The sequence below is a fragment of the Podarcis cretensis genome (genome assembly GCF_951804945.1).
Source record: "Podarcis cretensis genome assembly, chromosome: 6".
NCBI classification, from domain to species: Eukaryota; Metazoa; Chordata; class Lepidosauria; order Squamata; family Lacertidae; genus Podarcis; species Podarcis cretensis.
Window position 1 is genome coordinate 26709059 of NC_137175.1, and position 12947 is coordinate 26722005.

The following is a 12947-nucleotide window of genomic DNA, read 5'->3' on the forward strand; positions in this document are numbered from 1 at the left end:
TGACCAGTATTATCATTTTACAGATGGGAAGTTGAGGCTGAGCTCAGCTTTTACTGAGATGGGAAGTAAACCCTAGAGTCTGACAAGTCTAAAAAGCTAAATACACATTCAGAACTATCCTATGATACAACTCTTTCTGGACTATACCTTTTCGGATTATGGGTAGGGGGAAATCACATGAATGAGTTTTTCTCCCATATAAAATAATCCTTCCTGTCTGTAGTAAGATAGCATGTAAGGGTAAAGACTGCAAAATATAGTCTTTTTTCTGATATTCTAGGTTATTTTTCTTCAGTTTTTTTAACAGAGTAATTAAAACACACTTTTCGAAGTGAGACAGTCCTGACAGGGCCATGCCACATTATAGCTGAATGTATAGCTGGACTTGTATAGTGCAGAACTGAAATGAAACAGTGAGGAAATTTCTCATTTATATGTTTTCATTCCCCTACCCTCCCTGCCTTGTTATTTAAATCCTCAAATATCAAATTTGCATATCAATATTTGAAAAGTCTGAATAGCTCATCTTGATATCTGAATTTTCAACTTCTTATCTGGGATTTGGGTTATTTGTGGCTTTTCAGTGTAATTATAGCTTTGGTGGCAAAAACTGATGTTCAGCAAAGAAGAGATATTTATATGATATTTCTTTGCTCTTAAATGTATTCTGAAGAATTAGATTCGTGTAGTATTTTAAACTATTTTATGTATCTGATGAGGAAGAAAATTATGCCAGTGATTTCTTAAATGTGATTTACCAAATATTCCAAAATTTGAATTAGTGGCAGTTTTGAAATTTGTCAGATTTAAGCAAATTTGTCATTCAATTATAGTCATCCATGCAGCCCTTGATAGTTCCTGGATATTGAAATTCATGCCAGATTCCATCCACTGCAGTAGGAAAGAAAGTATTTTATTCAAGCCTACAGAGGACAAGATGTTGGTGCTCACGTTTCCTTTAAAAAATGTATCATCCTAGTTCTAAACTGTTATTGTGCTGGAGGCAGCATAAAACGTCAGAAGTGAACAGTCCTTTTTTAAAAGCAATCTTCTTACCCACCCATCTATTTCCTCTTATCTTAACTGGCTGCGTTTCATTGTATTAATTTTGGAATTAGGAAATTTCAAATAGCGCCTCCTTGTGGGCAGATAAGGTTTATTTTTCGCAGTACTCCAAGCGAATAGCATTGTTGAAGCTTCTAGAATATCGAATGCTTTGAGATCTTGTATAACAGAGCAATCGTCGAAGTAGTAAGCTGCTTCGCAAAGCGTTCTACATAGAAATAGCCTAGGAATATGTGTAACGGGTGGGAAATGTTTCAACATTTTCTCTTCCGTTTTTCGTAAATAATCCGTTCAAAGAGAGCACGATGTCTATATCTAATATTAACTCCTGCAATTTTCCAGCAGAGAAGAAGCAAGGCAGAATTTTCTCCTTGAAAGGGAAAAGGGCAGAAATATAATGTATGTCGTCGTTTGCATTGCTCATCTGTCTATCTGAAATACGCGAAGGGCCAAACTGAAATAGCTTTACTGTATATATCTAATGTATGCCGCAACAACAAGTATGCAATCCTATGCATACTTTCCTTGGAGTAAGACCCAGTGGATACAGTGGGACTTACTTCCGAGTAAATATGCATAGGCTAGTGTTGTTTATTTATTAGTGTCGCATATATTTTAGATTCCATTATGTTACACGTTTTTGTTTTTAAAAATACTGTATTATAATTCATTCACATGGCTTTTAAGTCAGAGGAAGGAAAATGAGCTATAATCTTCCCCCGCACAACGTCACACTGTGACGCAAAATTGCATCATCACTTCTTTCCCAAGCCTGCAGCTGATGAATTTATTTTTTATTTTCTTCTGGAGGCGACATCTCTAGTTGGAGGCGTAATAATCATAATCTGCACCATCGAATAATCGTAATTGATGCTGAAATATAATTCGGATAAACAGTAACATGATTTGATTCGCTTGTGTTACTTCGTAAAACAGGGAAACCGTTCTCTACTGAAAGGTAGACACCTTCCAAATTAATAAAGCCTATGAAAAATTTAAGGGCGAGGATACCGGCAAGTCGTTTTTTTAGACAGGTAAGTAAAATGTTATGAAAAATGCGTCCTGAACTACCCTCGACCCCGGAGATGCGGGTTTGCCTTTTATTCTAACTACCCAGAGCCAAGAACTGGGCACTCCATCAGCGCAATTAACACAGAATTCTCGGGCCATTGATTCTTCTCGTAGATTTAATTCTCAAATCCACTTACATTAACACCACGATCTTAGCCACGCGGTCTTATTCATGGGAAGGAAAGCCGCGCGGTGATGCAGCCAGAAATGAATGCGCTCTTCGGCACTCGCGCGCAATTCAAGCCTTTTCGTGGCAACTGATGATGATTAATTTTTTAAGGAAACCATTGATGTTGAGAACATCCTGTACACGCCTACGCGGAAAGTCCCATTGAGTCCAGTGGTCCTACTCCTAGATCAGTGGGGATAGGGTTAAACTAAGTCAGGCCAGTCAATTAGACACAGGTCTCCGGAAAGGAAATCTGGATGAGAATCGAATGGCCCTTTCCTGAGCATTTATGCGCGCACTTGTTCGGGTTAGGAAAGCATGTTCTTCTTGCGGAGTTTTCTGTTTGCCAATAGGTCTGCAATGCAGGAAAGAGAGAGGGAGAGGGAGAGGGCGAGGAAGGGGAAGAACTGGGTTACGAAAAAAGGAGGCAACGGGAAAGAACCAAGAGGCAGAGAGAGGGTGAATCACCGCAGCGCAGACTCCTTCCTGAAGTAACCCTGAAAGGGCCTCAAGATCACCCCGCAGGTTATTAAGTCGGCTAAGCCCTCAATTCGAGATCGTGGGGACGTTTAGCCGCAGAAGTCCACGATAGGGCAGTGGCTCCGCGGTAGGGCGTCTGCTTTACGCGTAGGTTAGTCCTCAGCATCTCCGGGTAGGCCTGGGGAGAAGGTGCCCTTTCTGAAACCCTGGCGACCAGCTGCCAGCCAGCGGAGACAGCCCTCAGCTTATCAGGACGGTCTGGACCCATGATGGTCTGACCTGGTGTATGAGGCCCCTTCCACCTCCAGACTCCCAATGCACCGCTCATGTGGCCAGCTTGGTTGCCTGCAGGGAAGTGCCCGCTTATAAAGCGTTAATAATATAGTAAGCTTCATTTAGGAAACACGAGCCCTCAAGCGAACGAAGCCTCCCCAACCTAAGAGCTGGCGATCGCGCGCGTGCGTCAAACTGAGCGATTTAGAAGCCCTTCCTTCCAAATCTCAAGACAGCCAGACGGCTCCTTTTGCTCGTCGTTGTGCTTTTTTTGTTTGTGCGTTTGAGGGGATGTTAAGGCGTTTGTAGAGACCTATTGGATGACTTGACTGACAGCCCCTTTTTCCTCCTGCCCTCCCTAATATTTTTTATTTTTATTTTACATCTAGCCCTATAGAGAATTCTTTTTTTTTGTATATAAATTTTATTAAGTTTTCTGTTTTACAGTTTAAGATACTCATTTTCCATCCTGAAGATATCAATGACTTCCCTTCTTTTCCATGGTTCATTTTACATTTCATAAATTTTACATATTTTACAAAAAACTATACCATTCAGTATTCCATCACTGCTTCCACCAAAACTTGTTTACACTGTTGAATTTATCTTAATGTTGCCAGCATTTTCAGCTGTACACAATTATTTCCCATATATTCAATAAACGTTTTCCAGTCTTCTTTAAATGTATGTTCTACTTGTTCTCTTATTCTATATGTTAAGTCTGCAAGTTGTGCATATTCTGTCAACTTAAGTTGCATTCTTCTTTAGTCGGGACCTCGCTTGTTTTCCATTTTAGGGCTAACAAAACACAGGCAACAGTAGTAGCATACATAAATAACCTTTTTTGATTCCTAGGAATTTAGTCTGAATTATTCCCAACAGAACAGATTCTGCTTTTTTGGGGGAAAGTACTTTAAAACATTTTTTTTGGCAATTCGTATTGGATCATTTCCCAATTCTCTTTTACCCTTTTACAAGTCCACCATATTTGAAAGAATGTTCCCTCCACCGATCGAGAATTCTGAGGCACTTGAAAGGTTGCACATTATTCAGTGACATTTTGGGCTGTCTAAGAAAGACGTTGCCCAAATAGAGACTTTGGGATTTTTTTCTTATGGGCCAAGAAGCTACCTTTGTTCTCAAGATGCACCACCCTCTCATTCTCCTTAGCCTCTCTGCCTCCTAGTTTTCTTGCACATGGATTTTCACTTTGTATGTGATGTATCCTTTTCTGAAAGTTGTCCGAAACCATCACGTTGAGAACATCTAAGCATGTAAGTGGTGATTTGGAGGAGTGTGGGGTATGTTCATGGGCAGAAACATTTGATACATAAGTAAATTTTAAAAAATAATAATAAATATTAGGCAATCACCACCAAATATTTTATCATCTGACCTAAAAATTGCTGTTCTGGATAATACTAATGATGTACTGTCCATGGAAAGGATCAATCAGATACTCAGTTTGTTGCAGCTCTTTCCTCCCCATCCACATTCCTGTGGAATGTATCATCACTGAAGCAGTCAAGTACAAAATTTTCCTGTTGCCTAGAGTGGACACACAGGGGATTGTGACTCCAGACAGGGAGGACTTCCTGTCATACCTGTTCTGGAGCCTCCTCCCCTTGTGTGTGACCAGGTAGATGGGCATGACCCTAGCAGACCCTGTAAAAGGGCTAGCCCAGGGGTTGGGAATTTTTTTTTAGCCACGGGCTGGTCCACTGTCCCTTAGACCTTGTGGTGGGCTGGAGAAGCGGCACTTGGGGGGGGAGTAGTCCTCCTCCCCCCCCAGCCCCAGCAGCTGTGCTTACCTTCCCTGGGGCTGCTGCTGCCACCACCACCACTGCTGCTGCTGCTTCTCATGGGTAGGCAGAGTGAGCTCATCCGCTCCACTCTCTGGCCCATAGGAGCACCAGGGTGGCGATGGAGGGAAGAGTGGCGCAAAAGGGCTGGCTCCAGAGAGGGGCTGCTTAAAATGGCACTCAGCCAGCTTAGCCCAGCTCCCTTCCTCCTCTAGGCAGCGAGGAGAAGCCAGGAGGAGGGAGGGAGGAGGTGCCGCCACGATGTGTGTGGGTAGAGGGGGGAATGGAATGGCGCAGAAAAAAATGGTGCAGCCCAAACGAACAGAATTCCCATGCCGATCCATAGTCTGCAGGCCTGATCCTGAAGGCAATTGGGCCTGATCTGGCCCGCGGACCTTAGTTTGCCGACCCCTGGGCTAGCCATACATCCATCTTCCCATTTTTCCATTTTCTCCTTTTGGACTTCTCTCTTGGACCTCCTCTTCTGGCTCTTAGCCAGCACATGACTCATCCTCACAGAGGATGGAAGCCACAAGGTAGAAAGTCTGAGGCCCAGTTCAGACTTCTTTTCTCTACAAATATAACTGTAACCACAAGAGAAAGCCTGCCTTCAGATTACTGCTGTGAACTGAATGTAAGTAAACTTTACTCTTACTTTTAAAGACTGTTGTGTTATTATTATTTTAAGAGGGTAATAAAAGGAGAAACTTCCAGGAACAATCCAGACTGGACAGGCCAGACTGAATTGCTGAATTTAAATGATTCTGACGAATCCGTCAACTTGCTTCCAGCAGTCTGCAAGGGAATGTCCTCTGCTGCTTGCCCACTAGCGTGAGTGAGGAGGGATAATATTGAATCAATATATCCTCTCCTACCTTTCTCAACATTCCCATAATTCCTTCAGTGATCTTCAAAGTATATTCCTTCCAGCTAGGTAGTTTCAGACTTATGGCTGAATGGTCTTATGGATTTCCCCTCGTAAAATATTATTATTATTACAGTGGAATCTCGCCTTTCCACTAAGAACCTCAAGGTAGCCTGCACAACTTTGCTCTTTCCCTCCCTCTCCATGTTATCCTCACAACAACCCTGTGAGGTAGGTTAGGTTGAGAGATAGTGATGGGTTCAAGGCCATGCAGTGAGCTTCATGGCTGAGTGGGTGTTTAAACCCTGGTCTCCCAGGTCCTAGTCCAACACTCAAACCGCTGTGCCATACTTGATGGCCATCAACTTCGATGGCTTTCAATGAGGATGAGATAAATTCATGATGGCTATGTTCTCCCTCCACTGTTGGAGACTGTCTGCCCCAGAGAATCAGTTGCTGGTGAGTGCAAGTGGAGAGGGTGCTGTTGAGCGCACGTCCTGCTTGTGGACTTCCTACAGACATCTGATTGACCCCTGTAAGAACAGGCTAGTGGACTAGATGGGTCTTGTCCTGCCCCAGCAGACTCTTCTCATGTTCTTCAAAATGTGGCTGCCAGTCCTATTGCGTTTGGAGGCCTTCCTGCTTATTCTGAAGACTGGGCCTTTGGACTTCTCTTCCAAGTTCCTAGCCTGACAGTACTCATTGTTCCCCTCTTCTTCACTTGGTTCTGTAGTTGAATGAAGGGCAGCCAAAGGATATTCTGAATCCATTTTCCTGATCCATAGTAGGAAGGTTGTAAACAGAAGCTCAGGAGTTGCACAACTGCATCACCACCAGACCTCTGGCAAAGACTTGCTTGATGTTGAACACATCTCACACTGTTTCCCTTTCTCACTTCCACTCAAGTTTCTTTGGGTCCTGCAGTGATCTCAGCATCCAAGCCTTGGTCATGGTTTTGAAGCGTCAGCTATAAAACTAGCTATCTTAAAGGTCCTCTGGATGTTGTCCTCAACAAACAAGATCTTGTTATAATCCTTACAACAACACAGCAAGGAAGGTCACTATATTTTTACCCCCATATTGCAGCGGTGGTGGGGGGGGGGTGAGAGAGAGGGTGGATCTAAACACAGGGGGGAAAACACTATAAATAAGCCAGAAATTAGACTGTTTAAACAAAAGGGGGGGAAAGCCCTTTGGGAATCATGTTTTTAAATTCCCTGCTCTCCGACACAATCTGGTGTTGCATGTTTATAGTGCATTCAAATTGCTGGTTCTTTACTAATGTAACTGAGTTCAGAGTTTTTTTAATATTTATATTTTATTAAGGTGATTTCAGTTAAAAGAAATACAGTTATACAGAAAAAAAGAAGGAAAAGTGAGGGAGAAAAACAACAACAAAGATACATATAAAATAAAAAATACGGCAAAAAAAAAAAAAAGCAGTACTGCCATACCTTGGTTCCTGAACGCCTTGTGACTAACATTTTGGCTCCTGAATGCAGCAAACCCAGAAGTAAATGTTTCAGTTTGCAAATGTTCTTTGGAACCCGAACGTCTGACATGGCTTCTGATTGAGTGCAGGAAGCTCCTGCAGCCAAACTGGACGCTGCGGCTTGGTTGTCGAACATTTTCGGAAGTTGAACGGACTTCCAGAATGGATTCCATTCGGCAACCAAGGTACGACTGTATACAATATTTATACATTATAGTATACATTATTGTATAAATTGGTATAGTGCTATTGTCCTGGTGCTTATGAAAATGCTAGTAGCCTACTACATTTTGTATAAACTCGTTCCAAATATTATCATATTTATCCATACAGAGTCTGCATCTGTAAGCAGTCCATTCATAAATTGCCAAGGATACCATACTGTCAGTTCATTGACTGAAGGGTAAAGGTAAAAGTAAAGGGACCCCTGACCAGTAGTGGACGACTCTGGGTTTGCAGCGCTCATCTTGCTTTACTGGCCGAGGGAGCCGGCATTTGTCTGCAGACAGCTTCCGGGCCATGTGGCCAGCATGACAAAGCCACTTCTGGCGAACCAAAGCACAGAAAGGCCGTTTACCTTCCCACCAGAGCGGTACCTACTTGCACTTGACGTGTTTTCGAACTGCTAGATTGGCAGGAGCAGGGACCGAGCAATTGGAGCTCACCCCGTTGCAGGGATTTGAACCACTGACCTTCTGATCGGCAAGCCCTAGGCTCTGTGGTTTAGACCACAGCGCCACCCGCTGTGGGTACAATATCTTTATTTTTCCAGTTTCTCAATATCAATCTATTGGCCACCAGGTCTGTTGTCCCGTTGATAATTTCCATAATGCAGTTATATAGTTTAATAAAATATTCTCCGGTGAAATATTTAACTTTTTCTGTGCAGTCATAGTTACACAGTCCATCACTTTCTCCTAAAACTTGTTAAGTAAAGAACATTGTGCAAACATGAGTTTCAGAGAGGCATTGTTCTTGCCACATCTCCAACACTATCTTAGCTAACCCTTATGACACCTTATGTATTGAAGCTAATACATTTTCCCACTCTCTGGGTAATAATAGAAGTTCCAATTCTTTATTCCAATCATATCTTACAGTCTGCATATTGAACTTGTGCATTGTGTATATCTATAAAAAGTAATTGCAGGCTTATTTTTTTGAATGAGTTGTCCAGTTGCTCCAATATCTCAGGTATCTCAAAAGCTTAAAGGCCTGACAGCCCAAACATACTTGTTAGGAGATGTTGTAATTGAAGATATTACCATTGGGCTGCATCTGATAGATGGTAGTTTTGTCTTAAAATAGCAAAAGTATAAAATTCATCTTCCCCATCCATCAGTTGGTCCAATTTCAATATACCGTATTTTTCGCTCTATAACACGCACCCGACCATAGCACGCAGGTAGTTTTTAGAGGAGGAAAATCCGTAGGCATGCTACCCGTAGGCATTCCCTCCATAACACGGACAGACATTTCCCCTTACTTTTTAGGAGGAAAAAAGTGAGTGTTATGGTGCAAAAAATACGGTATATGCTTCCATAATTTTTTTTTTTTTATCACCATCTTTTTTTCAATTCTTAGTGTGGGGTTTCCCCACAGAGTAAGTTTAGCATGTGAAAATGGATCAAATCTGTTTTAATTAGCCAATACATTCCACATTCTTCTAAGTGATGTAATTGTTTCCAGAGTAACCTGAGATTTCAAATATTTTGATCTTAGTATTGTTCAACCAACCAAAGGTGTTATGTACATATATTCTAGGGTTGCTCACATTGGAAAATTGGGGCCAACAGGGAGACATTAAAGTACCAATTTTTCCCTACCTTAATCAACTTATGAAATTCACATTTCAGGATAAATGCGTCATGATCAGATATATAACCGATGTCTATACTACAATCTTGAATTTGAAGATACAATGAGGATGACTGGGGAAACCCAGCCAGATGTACAGGGTAGAAATAAGAAATGATGATGATGATGATGTTAAGAAATAATCCAATCTAAAGAAATTATTGTGCAGATCTGACAGAAATGTGTAATCTCTTTTGGTTGGGTACATTAATTGCCATGGATCTATCAGATTAAATTCTTGCATATATTGTCTAAGCGATTGCCTGACTAAAGATGTTTTCTTCCTTAATGGTGTATTTCTCAGGATCCAATATTTCTTTAAAATCTCCACTGATTATCAGATAATCATAAGTACATTGATTTAACTATGCAAAGTATTCATGAAACATACCAGGGGAATGCGTGTTAGGTCCATATATATTAACCAAAGCTATTACATTTCCTGCGAATTTAGCACACAAAATTAAATAACACTGTAGGCTTTTCTCAATAACTTATTGGATCTCTCTGATCTGCAACGTGTGTAGCATATGGCTTTTCTAGATTAGTTAGTGATATAACAGGAAGCACATAACTTGGATAGAAAAATGCTCCTAGTTTTAATATCATTAACTAATCTAGAGAAGACAAAGGCAGCCACACTGGTTCTCAGAGGATGGATCCAACTCTCTTCTTGAGATCAGATACAGAAGTGTGAGGAGGAAGAGGAGCAGGAGGAAGTTGTAAACTGGATGCAACCCATCAGTCAAACTTTAAAGAGACAGGAACCTTAGCAAAGAGGTCAAATGTGCAGGGACACTCTGGGAATCTGGAGGTCCCTTAAGCTGTCTGTTTTAACACCGTCCAAACCCTCTGTTGCAAGCTGAGTTGCACCTATGTGTCCAACAGAAACCCACCAAACAAGGTAAGCAGAGAAAGAGGTAGGTTACATTAACATGACTGGCAAAGAGCTAAACTACCATTTTTCTTCTGACAAATGCCAAAGTCCCTTTAATATGTTCATCTGAAGTGTCACAAAACAGTGGGCAAGCTTTTGACTCCACAGAACTCTTTGTCAAGCTGGATGAAGCAAAGTATGAGGCGGATGAGAAGAAGAAGAAGAACCTTGCTCGATATTGAAGCCATGGTCAAAAATTCATTTCTGTTGTATAGATACATGTCTGAATTTACCACTACCCAACTGCTGACTAGCAGAGTTCTGTGTGACATAGAAGCTTTGATGTTCTACAGGACCTACAGAGCAACTGCAGGCTTCACAAGACCAGCAGCCTTCCAACAATTTGACTTCACCCCCAAAGGTACACTCCTCCACTGTCTCTCAAGACAGACTCAGCTCAACTCAAAGGTGGTGGTGATGGTTAAAAATGGGAAAATTCCTATTGCAAAGACCTTTCTGAACAATATCGTTCTCAAAAGGCACCTGAAACAAGAGAGAGAATGGTTCCTATCGAACCTTTACTGGCAGAGAGTTCCACAGGGCAAGGCTCGCCACACTAAAGGCTCAGTCCCTAGGGCTAATGAAACCTCTGCATGTGGGGAACTACTAGATGGGACCCATCAGAGGATCTTGGTGATCGAGGCAGAGCAAAAAGGATCAGGTGGTCCTTAAGGTACCTTGACCCAAGTTGTTTAGGGCTTTGTGAATTAACACAAGTACCTTGAACTCTCTCTGGCCCTCAAAATTCTCCCCAGGCCATGCCTCTCACACCCTCTTTGAGTATTTTTGCCTGGCTGCATGGGAGTAGCCAGGATATATTTTAGAAGAAGAAGAAGAAGAAGAAGAAGAAGAAGAAGAAGAAGAAGAAGAAGAAGAAGAAGAGTAGTAGTAGTAGTAGTAGTAGTAGTAGTAGTAGTAGTTTGGATTTGATATCCCACTTTATCCCTACCCTAAGGAGTCTCAAAGAAGCTAACATTCTCCTTTCCCTTCCTCTCCCACAACATACACTCTGTGAGGTGAGTGGGGCTGAGAGACTTCAAAGAAGGGTGACTACCCCAAGGACACCCAACAGCTGCATGTGGAGGAGAGGAGACGTGAACCCGGTTCACCAGATTATGAGTCCACCGCTCTTAACCACTACACCATGCTGGCTCTCTTTAGGGGGTATAGGCTTAATGTTGGGGGGCATTGTTAGAGAGAATGCTACTCAACCTCATCCCTTGTTTTCCCCAGGCCCCAGCCCTCAAAACATTGTGTTTGAAGGGTGAGTAGGTGACACATTCAGAGAAGAGGTTGTGGGGAAATGGCTGTTTTGCATGCAGAATGTCCCTGGTTTGGTTCCCAGCATCTCCAGGTAGAGCTGGGATGGTCCCCTGCCTGAAACCCTGGAGATCTTCTGCCAGTCAGTGCGGACAATACTGAGCTAGAGAGACCAATGGCCTGACTTAGTGTAAGGGAGTTCCCTATGTTCCTATGCAGTTCCATAAAATTGTCCCAAATTTAAAAAAGGGAGCTGGTGTTTGGAGGTGTATACTGAAGAGACCACACTGCCCCGGCTGAAAAAGCCATGCATGGTTCAAAGGAAATGCAGGAAAACCCAACATTCACTAAGATTGCCCCATGAAGTTCTTTTTTAAAAAAATAATATTTATTACTTTTAAAGCTTACAAAAAAGAAAGAAGAGAAAGAAAACAAAAAAGAGAAAAAACAATACAATACAATATGTAAACAATACAAAGCACAAGCTTAACACATTAAACTAAACACAATAAACAAAACAAAACAAAACAAAAACAATTTAAAAGCATACATCATACCTTTTCCATACTCTATCTTTCATTCCCTTGTTTCATCGACCTCCTCTCACCTCCCTCTTTGTATTCCACTTCCATTAATTGTTTCAGCAATTCCTTTCCATCTTTCTCTATTTTCTATCATATAAATGTCTTAACATATTTTTAATCTTATTTCCATTAAAACTAGTATACTTATTTAAGCTTAACTCCTTATAACATTTCTACTAAGGCCATAAAATTTCATTCCAACATTTTTCTATCACTCATTAATTTTACAATATTTCTATATATAGACTTTAAATTTTCCAATCTTCTTCCATCATCTCCTCTCCCCGGTCTCAGACTCTGCCAGTCACTTCCGTCAACTCCATACAGTCCATCAACCTGGAGATCTTATGTCCGAGGCTCTTAACTCTTTTCCAAGTCCCTTCTGCAGGTCTTCTTCAGATTGCCCCATGAAGTTCTGGTCAAAAGGAGCTCATCTTTGTTAGGCCTTAGGAGGGCAGCTTAAGAAGATGGCAGAAGAGATTTAAGTACAGTGGTACCTCGGGTTACATACGCTTCAGGTTACAGACTCCACTAACCCAGAAATATTACCTCGGGTTAAGAACTTTGCTTCAGGATGAGAACAGAAATCATGCTGCGGCGGGAGCAGGAGGCCCCATTAGCTAAAGTGGTGCTTCAGGTTAAGAACAGTTTCAGGTTAAGAACAGACCTCAAGAACGAATTAAGTTCTTAACCTGAGGTACCACTGTACATGATATTATCAGCTGTGACCAGATTTTTTTTGTTTCTGGGTGTGGCTACTGGATCCACCCAGTGAGAGCTAATAGATTAGTGAGGACCAGGGATGGAGCCTTCTCTGTACTGGTCCTTTTGGTAGTATGCCCTCTACAGTGGCCTTTCTCAACCTAGCTAGCAGGACCAATGGTCAGGGATGATGGGAGTTGTAGTCCAATGATATCTGGGGATGTAAGGTTCAGAAAGGCTGCTCTACAGGGAGGTAAGTATCGCTCCCTCTTTGTTGCATTCACAAATTTTCCACTCTGGAGAATGCCAGTATTAGGTCCCATGTTTCAGTTGTCTTTACAGTGGTACCTCAGGTTAAGTACTTAATTCATTCCAGAGGTCTGTTCTTAA